The sequence below is a fragment of the Girardinichthys multiradiatus genome, chromosome 8 (genome assembly GCF_021462225.1).
Source record: "Girardinichthys multiradiatus isolate DD_20200921_A chromosome 8, DD_fGirMul_XY1, whole genome shotgun sequence".
NCBI classification, from domain to species: domain Eukaryota; kingdom Metazoa; phylum Chordata; class Actinopteri; order Cyprinodontiformes; family Goodeidae; genus Girardinichthys; species Girardinichthys multiradiatus.
The window spans coordinates 41110603-41121079 of record NC_061801.1 but is presented as its reverse complement, the minus strand read 5'-3'; the positions used below and the strand labels follow the sequence as shown (position 1 = coordinate 41121079).

Genomic DNA, 10477 nt, shown 5'->3' with positions numbered 1-10477 from the left:
GGGATGGGGAGCGGTAGGGTAGGGGGTTGGGCCTTGCAAAAGGTTACATTTGCACAATGTGTCTGTGGAAAAAAACCCAGCAAAGAAGAGGGAGAGAGTGGAAAAAAAAGAATAAAGAAAGGCAAAGCTGGGCTGGATCAGCTAAACGACTCCCCCGTTCAGGGATAATGGAAAGAAGCCCTCTGGGGGAATATTCAGTATGCAAGAGTATCGAGTTGCATGCAGTCATTATAATGATGTGTATCCCTCTTTCTTTCTCTTTTTGTCTTCATTCTCTGGAATGCATCTCCAACACACACACCTAGCCTAGCATTCCACTCAGAGAAAATGTGAGGGAACAGCTCCAGGGTTGAGGGGCTGGTAGTTGGACGTGTGTTTTCAGGACAAACTGCGAACAGAGGGAGAGACTCCAGCTGGTTACCTCTATACTTCACCTCCCATCCGTCTTAGTCAGGGTGACGGTGATAAAACATAAAGAAGCTCAGGTGTCTCATTGAGAATGGTTTTATTGGGACGGTGAGGAGAAAAGTGCTGGTTCCTCTGATGAAGGATCAAAGGGTTTTGGTAAGGAATGTGTGTCTTCAGATTATTGTGCTTAAAGATCAGGTGCCATTTAAGTCATTGCATTGAGCTTGAACTGCAAAGAACATTCAAACTAAAAGCCTTCATCCTTCGTCAAGATGCACCAAACCATCTGTCCATCCTGTGATCACCTGTGATTAATATGACAACATATTTGAATTCCTCTTCTCGAGGCAGAGATGTGCCCCAACCCAGATGGAGGATTCCACCATTTTTCTGGTTGATAACCATGGCCTTGAACTCCCAGCCAGCCACGCCACACTTGGCTGTTCCCAGCTCCAGCACACTGGAGGTTATGATCTGAAGTGTTGTGATTATGAATTATTTAATATTACTTTAATATCTTATTAAATATATCGGTCTGTTAAGAGTTGTCCTGTGAATACCAGCCCAATAAGGCAGTGGTATTAGGACAAAATTGAAAGGGATGAGCCAAGCTCTGGCATTATTGAACAGAAAACTCTGAACACACACAGAATGAATTCACACAATTTCTTAAAATACAAGAATTTAACAAAAATAAGTCAACTCAAAGTCAAACATATATCAACAAACTCCTAACTATGCTAAAACAATCCAACTAAACTACCAAGCAGAATTAAAGAATAATGAAGACTAATGAACTATGTTCAATATAAACAAGTTGATTAAAGATGATTGATAATTATGACCAAAAGAGTGATGCAACATTATCATGCAATGTTTATGTTTGAGAACCAAGGATTATCTTGAAGAATCTGGAAGTGAAGTTAAGTTAGTCTTGGAACCAACTTAGGAAATAATCAGCAAACGTTTAGACAACCATTCACAATGCAAGATCAGATAAAATATTTTATAAAAATATTTTAAAGAATGATTTGCTGAATAAAAACAACATTCTGGATGACCAATTCTCAACAGTGTTTAATTAGCTGCCTTAATTTATTAATATTCAAAGAAATATTAAAATATTTAAAGGAAATATTACTTTGAATAAGAACCAAATCTTTCTGGATAAATGGTGTTTAATTAGTTATTAAAAGTTTAGAACTGCATGCAGAGCAGCTTTGTATTGCGGTCCTGTTGTCCTTCCTTCTGTCAGTGTTAAAGGCCGATCTGACCCACATAAACAGAAGCACCCAAAGAACCGTTTAGGAAGTTTATTAACAGACTGGAGTGGCAAACGACAGCCGCTGCTCGGGCCTGGAAACTGCAACAGAGAGGGATGGTAAGAAATGGTCTTGCAGGATAATTGGAAATTAACAGGCTGTAGTACGGACTTAGCTGGGTTCTGATCCACCAGGGAGAGAGAGGTGAGTCCAGACTTGCGGATAGCTGTGTTCTAGGCCACCAGGGTTTCGAAGGCTGGAGACTGGAAGACCGTTGGAGGGCAGACAGGTTTGGCTCGGCGGGGCTCAGACGGATTGCCAGCTGGTAAGTAGTCCAGGTTCTTCTTCTTTGTTTTGGTTGGGTATGATCTCCAGTTCTCCAGGAAGCGAGGCGGAATCAAAGCTCTAAACAAAGACAAGAGTTACTTCACAAGGACAGGTAACTTGTAACAGACAAGATAATTCTGGCCAGGTTGAAATAGCGCATAGGCAAACACTCAGGCGACGATGTACTGGCAATCCATCCTCTTTATACCTCCCCTAGTAATCATCTCAATCCGCCCCACCTGTTACCCTCCGAGAACGGTCTCAGGCGACACCTAGTGGCTGAAAATAGTTAGTAGCAGAGAGTCCAGACTCTGACACCTTCAGACCAGGAAAAACTGCTCCACTTGGTGTCGTAGAGACAGGGTCTCTGCCGGGAACTCTTTGGAACACAATTTGCTTCTGTAGACCTCAGAGAGAAAGTCAAGCAACGCTTGTACCTTAATTACTCCGTTCATGAATGAATACCAGATACACAAACAGCAATTAATTCCTACATAACTTAGTGCGTATGATCACCTGATCATATGACACTCTTGGATCCAGTTTGAAGAGTTATGTCTGTTTGCCCGGAAAGAGACATTAGCGCGCTCTCTCTCCTTCCAGACTGAGGTTCGTGAGATCTAGGGAGACCTCTGGGCTAACAGCTGTGCAGCTGCACCCTGGTGGAGAGAATGAGAAACACTACACCACACCACACAACAAACCTGCACACAGCTTTGTGGCCTGACAAAACCTCTCTTTCAGTCCAGCTAGCCTGCTGATTACAGAAAATGAGGAGATGTTCTGGAAGATCCAGCAAACTCTAGGACCTTCTCTTCTTGAGGAATGTGTCTCTAAAAGTCAAACGTTAATTTATGTAAAAAAAACTCCACCTCCCAGGGCCACATGGGACAGCCATGGCATTCCCCAAGGTTCTGTACTTGGTCTTCTTTGTTTGAATCTCGTCTCCTTGTTGGCATCATTTGACACAGACTCCACCTTCATCGCTATGCAAAGAACATACAGATCTACAGCTCTGCCAAAAAAGTAACCTGCACCACTCACAGAAGAAAATAAAGAAGCCCACCAATTTTCTTCAGCTCAACTAATATCAACCTGAATCTGTCACTGAAATTTCTCACAACTTTTGGCGCACTTTCAACCACTCCAAACTAACCCCTTTAGAGTCCTTAGAGTCATTTTCAACAGTCATCACAATCCTGAACCACATCAGCAACCATCAGAACTGCATTTTTTAAACTCAAAAACATTGCCTGCCTTTGTGATCCACTTTCCTTCTCTGCCTCTGAAACCATGATTCATGGCTTGATTAGATAACAGTTTCCTCCATGGTTCAGCCTCCAAACTCCAGGACGTCCAGAATTCAGCCGCACATGTTGAGCAACAGGTTTGATTTGGCTATGAATAACTATTAATAAGTGCCAAAGGCACTTATTAATAAAGTTAGGAATTTTCTATCAAAATTACCAAGTCAGGGCACTACCTTACTATCAGGAATCAACAACCAATCAGCTCTCAGTCTGTCAGTTGTTGCTCTATGAATACCTGCCTGCTGAGGTGTGGTGTTATACAACAATAGATGAAGGAGTGAATTCATGCTCTGGTGTTCTCAAACAGCCCTGGACACACATACAGAATAAACAACTTCTCTCTAAAATACAAACATTTATGAACAGAATACTTCCAGATATAATACTTCAGTCAACAAACTCTTTAACTGGGTAAGAAACATTCAACTGAACTGCCATTCAAAATGAAAAGAAACAGAACAACAAAGAAAGTACAGGAAAAATTAATAAAACTAAACAAACTCATGTCATGGTTCAGTATGAATATGACTGGGTTTGTTTTGAGGAATTGGGAATGAAGTCTAATTAGCTTTAAAAGCCAACTGAGGACAACAGGTGTTCAATCAACCAGTCCACAATGCAGAAGAGAAGGAAACAAAAACACTATTTTCATAAAGTAATGTTTCAAAAACCATTTACTGAATTAGACATCAATAACATTTTGATAGCACGGTTTGTTCCTCTAGTACATGTGTGTGTCAAGTTCTAGATGTTCTGGCCATTCCAGATGACCACATCATTAAAAACATGGTCTTCTTCTTACCTCGAGCTTCATGACATTTTATGCTTATTTAGGTCTGGTGTCCATTTAAATGAACATGACAAAACACAGATAAATACATTAGTTGACAAAAATCTCTTTGTCTTTTTATTTCTATTGTGACGGGAAGTAAAAACAAATTTTATTTTGCAACCTCGCTCTCATAACAGTAAGTCTTACATATTTTTAACAAAACCTTTTGGAAACCTACAAAGTTTTTTACAACTACTGTGCAACACAAGCTGATGAATTCAGTTCAGAACTTAATTCGTTTTTCATGAAGATTATTAGTTTAATATCAAGAAGTTGTTTTGGTTGATTAGTTAAACATTTTTCATTAGTTTCTGCATTTTGTGGTGTAGAATTAAACAACAAAAAGGCAATGTCCCAAAATATTAGTCTAATTCTAAAGATTCGAGCACGGTCTTGGAAGGTCCGGTCTTGATCTTGGCCTTGGAAGGTGTGGTCTTGGTCTCGGTCTCGGAAGAACCAACGACTCCATTTCCACTTAATGTCGTGTTAAATAGCCCTCATAGTGACTGATTGCCTGGAGTGATGGACCATCAAGATAGTGGCGAAAACGTTTATTGACTCAAAGAGCAATCAAACTCAGCTGCAGACTATGACATACTCTGGGAAACAGCTGTGATTCCCCTTCCTGGTAGCTTTAGAATTGGTTTACACTGTGCATTCTGCAGTCTTTTTGGTTCTGTGTTTAGTTCAGACCTTGTTCCCTAAATGGCTGGATCATCTTCTCACCTCCACCAGCACCAGAGATCAATCCCCCGGGCCTTAAGTTGTTCAGAACCTTCACTGATCCCATCCTTTAGTGTTTCAGTTTAAAGTCCTTCCAACCTCCCAGCCCCTTTATAACCAACCCCCTTCTACTTTGCAGGATGCATTCATGCTACACCGGTCTCAGTAAGAGAAATGTGTTAAATTACTATGATGCCACCATTGCAGAATTTGCTCAGTGTTGGTATAAGGTAGTTGTGAGAGCCTCTACATGCAAAGTGAGGTGAGGACCTTTGCAGAAGCAGATAAAGGTCCCTTTTTTCTAAAAAAAAAACCCATCAAAGACACACTGACACTGAGGAGAGAAAAATGATGGACAGCAGAAAACTAGAGCAGCAATATTTCCACTGATGAGTCCTCCTTCTGATTGTTTGAGACATCTGGAGAAGAAAATCTGAGAGCTACCACGGGTCTTGCATGGTACCAACAGTGAAGAATCCTGATGCAATCATGTGTGGGGTTGTTTCTTATAGGGAGTTGGCTTCCTCCTCCTGCTGCCCAAGAGCACTGCCATGAAAGAGCTGGATCAAAACGTCCTCCAAGAGGAACTTCTTCCAACAATCCATGAACAGTTGGATGACCTGTGAATTTTCCAGCATGATGGAGCACCGAGTCACAAGACTAATGTGATAAAGTGGATCAGAGATCAGAATCCAGACATGTTGGACCTGTGGGCAGGAAACTCTCCAGATCTGAACCCTGAATGGATCACACTGAAAACTTTTGTCAAAATTTGACATTTATGAAACATTCTTCTCAGTTAACACTCAGCTGAATACATTTTTATCCCTGCTAAAACATTCACAGCCTGTATGTTCTGATCCGATTTACTACTGCAAGCACAAACCTCTGGTTTTCTCCTTGGTCCTTCAATACAAGGAATTGGTTAAAATATTTCCCTAAAAACAAAAATGGGGTAACCTTTAAATTTCTAACACAACACTTCCACCAATTTCTCTTGGATGTCCTAAAATAACTTGGTTCTGTTGAAGGTCCAGTGAGCCAAATGAGTAGTTACCCAGTTTGCTTCAGAAGTAGTTAATCCTAATTCCTAATCCTTCCGATCGTTTTTCGTTCTCAAATTATTGTCTATCCTTGGCAGGGTTCTCTACATATGGTTCAGGGGGTTTCTGCAGCCACAGAAATACAAGTGAACCCTACTGCAGGACAAATGTAAATTAAAACACAGAGATAAACCCAAATAATCTTACTTTGAGCGCTTTAGTCATACATAGGAGCACCGTTCTGTACACTAACACCTTCTAGGACATGTCTGAATGACGTGCAAAAGACATAGAAGTTTGTTTGTTGTAAGGATGAACTTTGGCATAATGAATGAAATATTAGAACAACAGACTCTAAGGTTTAGATCCTGTCCACATTAAGATCGATATTTTGGAAGATGGGTATTATAAACGCCATTGTGGCATATAGAGGTAGACTGAAAATCTGTCTATTTTTTATTCAATCTGCAAATGACTGGCTATTATGAAAATGATGTGAGGTGGTGTTTGTATGTCGGCCCTGAGCAGGAAGTAGATGGGCCGGGCTTACAGATACAGCACATCCAATCAGGAGAACCGCCACTATAGAAGAAACAAGCTGGAAAACATTACATTTGGTTGTTTAGGTAACATCAATAATAAAAAGGCAGATTATATTCAAAGGTCAAATCTCACATCTAGCAGACTTCACATATTTATTATATTTTTATTTCTGTTCCATGTTGAGTTTAATAAACCATATAAATAATAAACAGTTGATATAATTTATTTTACGTACAGGTCGACATTATTTATGGAAATAAATTCATTTAAAAATCTGAGGAGTCACTTGGGAGCTGAAAGGTCATTGAGCCATAAGAACCAGTTCCCGAAAAAGAGCCGGAGTTCCTGTTGCTATTATGAATAATCTTTCTTTCTGTAGAACAATGGACCTCAGACAGTTTGGAAATGCCCTTATGGCCCCAACAGTTGCATCTGTAAAGTCATTGCTGATGTATTTCCATCTTGGCATTGTGGTAACTCACATACGTGAATGCTCCAGGGCAACAAACTGCCTGAAGTCCGGCTTTTATAGAGCTGCTCACACTGATGATGATCAGTTAATCAGTGCATTTGATCCGCAGCAATTGGCTACAAGGGTGTACTTAGTTTTTTTCTAATTTAGAGTGTTGAGTTGTTTGTGTGTTTTTGTGTACTTTAGGTCAAGTTTAAATCATTTTAGAACTTGTTAAAACATTATTTTTGTATTATTTCCTGATAAAACCCTGAACGAGGGTGTACTTTCTTTCCCCCATGACTGTGTACACACTTTTTTTTAGTTTTGAACTGTTTTCTGCCTCATACTAAGGACATTCAGGTCTAACATTCTTTACTTCATTATATCAGGATGAGAAGCAGCTGCATCTAAATGAAAAATTAGCTCTGAAACACAGCTTCTCAACAATACCTTCAAAATAACAGCCTCTGCTGCTGAAAATGATTCTCCGTCTTTTCTTCCTCTCTGCTCTCTGCCACACACACACACACACACACACACACACACACACACACACACACACACACACACACACACACACACACACACACACACACACACACACACACTCTCTCTCTCCCTCTCTCTGAACAGCATCAGCCCAGCCCTCCTCCTCCTGCTCCCTCTTCTCTGCTGTGCTGCTTCTATAATTCAAATTCTGTCATGCTTGTTCCAGACTGCTGGCTCCAGCCCCCACCACCACCACCAACACCACCGCCAGCCTCCCCTCCTCCATCTCGCTCCTCTTTCTCTCCCGAAGAAGAAAAAAGCTGGAGAAAAAGAGCTCTTTGAGGGACAAAGCTGACAGAACCGCACACAGACAAATACAGCGAGCACCAACTAAACAGTAAATGTGGAAAAAGGACGTGCAAGCTATGCACCACCATATCCTCACTCCATCTCTCTTTCTCATTATCTCAATTTTTTACATCTTTCTTCATACCTGATTTGAGTCGGGGACGAGATTGTATTCCTGGATCGCTTTAATTACCCACTTAAAAAGGTACTCCACCAGTTTAATGTCACGCTTCCATATGGTCACAGAAAGAGGGATCAATTAGGAATGATCAAACACAACCCACACTTCCCACAATGCTGCTGGGGGTGTTAACACTGACTTATTATTATCTTCAGGTATCAATTAGATGAATGTTGTAGATTGTAGTGAGAACAGGAGAACGAGAAATCAATGCACTATTTGTAAAGTTTGCTTTGCAGGTTTCATTCAGGGCTGCAGCAATAAAACCCAAATTATGATTACATCTGCATGCATCAGTCTAACTGTAGGGGGCAGTAACAAGCTCGGTGTGCAGCTCAGACACCTCGGCACATAAAAATGTTGGGGATCAAACTCACAACCTTCGAATTGGACAGTAACCAATCAGAACATTCTTAATCAACAGATCTTTCTCCTCTGCATTCATCCTACTGGATAAACTGAATTTAAGTAGTTTGTTTTTATTGGATTAGCTTCTCCTGTGTTGCTCTGCATTTTTAAGCTATGTTGGTTTTCTTGTAAATCAGCATTAGAGGGCATGAACACTGTGTTTCTTACAGTAATACCATGAGGAACACTGTTACACCGGACCCTGTTCTGATGAAGACCCAAACCGGGCTTCCTTTCTTGACCTAAAGGTTGGTAAATCTGTGGCATCAAGGAACTATCTGACACACTTCTATACTTCATTATATCTTCAAAATAACAGATAAATACATAGCTGTGAAAAAGTATTTACCCCTTAGAGAATATTTCAGTTTTTTGCTTTTTTGTCACCTTCAGATATCGCTGCATGTTAGTATGAAATAGTGACTCTGTTGCTGTACATTGCGATGAAAACATGGCTTATTATTAACCTACCATTAATGATTAACATATAAATGTCCCCACCACCCTCTGTGAGAGTTAGCATCTCAGCCAGTAAAGACCTACTAGACATCAACATTAGGGACAGTCGGAGTCCAACCCGCCAAACACATAACAGGCATGCAGAGCATGAATGTCTGACACTTCAAATATCATTTCCTACCAAATGCTGCATCCCAGAAGTCTTTTAACATTGCAGTATTTAAACAGTGGCACTGGGCTGATGGCTGCGGGTTGATAAACTGTGCAGCTCTACCTGCATATCGAACAAATATTATCAGACAAAGACAACCTGAAATAATGATTTCATTTTTCAAAAGAAACAAAATCTTTCCAATTTTGCTTTAATATACTAACCAATAATATATTTCTGTTAATATCTAAATTTTAAAAACTTTGTCTATAGTTCTTAAACATGTCATATTTTAAAATGTCATTTTAGTTTCTTTATTTTGAAACTGAAAAATAAAACGGTGGTTCTTTAAAAATAGCAACAAATTTCCTATAGTAGATATTTATCATAAATTATTAGTTGTCTTTTCTCAAATGGTTCTGTAACGTTAGAGGGTCTAAAAGATTTTTTTAGCTGGACTGAAGGCACAAATGTCTCTTTGGTTTGTAAAGGATGCAGATCTCTGGACTAGTCCAAGTATCGACCCGGTGCCGTCCAAAAAACACAATAAATTACAGAAAAAATGACAGTACTAAATTAACCTGACATGAATTTAGACAAGCAGATGAGTACATGGTGCAGTGTTGAATCCACGTGTACCTGTGGGAGTATTTTATGACAACCAGACCCTTTCCGTCTTAATTTCTGTTAATTCATCTCTATTTGTGACCAGGACATTTTTCATCTCATCTCTTCGTCGTTGCCTCTGTTTGCAACAGCTCAGAAACTTGATTTTACTTTTAAACTCAACGGAGTTGCTCCAGCAGCAGAGTCTGGTTATTACTTTGCTCTGTACAGGTTCAGCTCAACACATTAGAATTGAAGTGTTGGAGTCTGAAGGTTGATATATTGTTTTCCTGCCTGCTGCTTACTGTGCTTGGTCTATAGATGGCGCTGGAGATCATGGGTGTTCGGCATCTTGTCATCACGGAAGGCGTACTTAAGCAGGATGCTGCCAGCATCTCATCGCTGGAGTGTTTGCCCTTAGTGGCACTAAACTCACGCCAAGACTAAGTTTCTTGTTTGCGTGACTAAGTCTAACCTCGTGTGTCTTCATTCACAGGCCAAGCTCTGATGCTGGAATTGTTCCTGCCCGTTGTCTGGTCTCAGAGTGATCCTCGTTCAAAGACCAAAATCCAAGCCTACTGCAATTTCTCTGAATTAAACCCAAGCTGGCGGCTACCTGGCTCACACACATCCACAGATCTCTCCACCCTGAGCTCCTCGCCATCACGTCGAGTACTGAGCCAAACTAAGACCTCCTGGAACTCACTGCCAAGGATCAAGTGGTTCAACTTACCGGGATCAAGCTCACTCCTCCAGTCGACCTCTGTCGGCACTCTCCATCCCTCTTCTCCCCCTGGCGATTCACTTCAAACTCCTAGTAAGAAAGACAACTTATATAATAATCCATTTTGTCAACAGCATTACTCACCTGTTCTTCATCTCCTCACAGTTGGCAATTTCCCGGTTCCAGAAAAAACCTTATTTTCAATAAAC

General features: G+C 40.5%; 2 long non-coding RNA genes across 3 annotated transcripts; one reads left to right on the top strand and one right to left on the bottom strand.

The window, feature by feature from the left end:
- Positions 1–1670: 1670 nt before the first annotated feature.
- On the bottom strand, positions 1671–3378 carry LOC124873010. Its single transcript, XR_007039418.1, has 3 exons — positions 2237–3378; positions 1842–2075; positions 1671–1771 (listed from the first exon to the last, which is right to left on the bottom strand). It is a non-coding gene; the product is annotated as an uncharacterized LOC124873010 (long non-coding RNA).
- On the top strand, positions 1702–10477 carry LOC124873009. Of its 2 annotated transcripts, XR_007039417.1 has the most exons (6): positions 1702–1789; positions 1865–1995; positions 7618–7944; positions 8499–8576; positions 10041–10361; positions 10434–10477. It is a non-coding gene; the product is annotated as an uncharacterized LOC124873009 (long non-coding RNA). The 2 variants fall into 2 exon arrangements; XR_007039416.1 differs by lacking the exon at positions 7618–7944.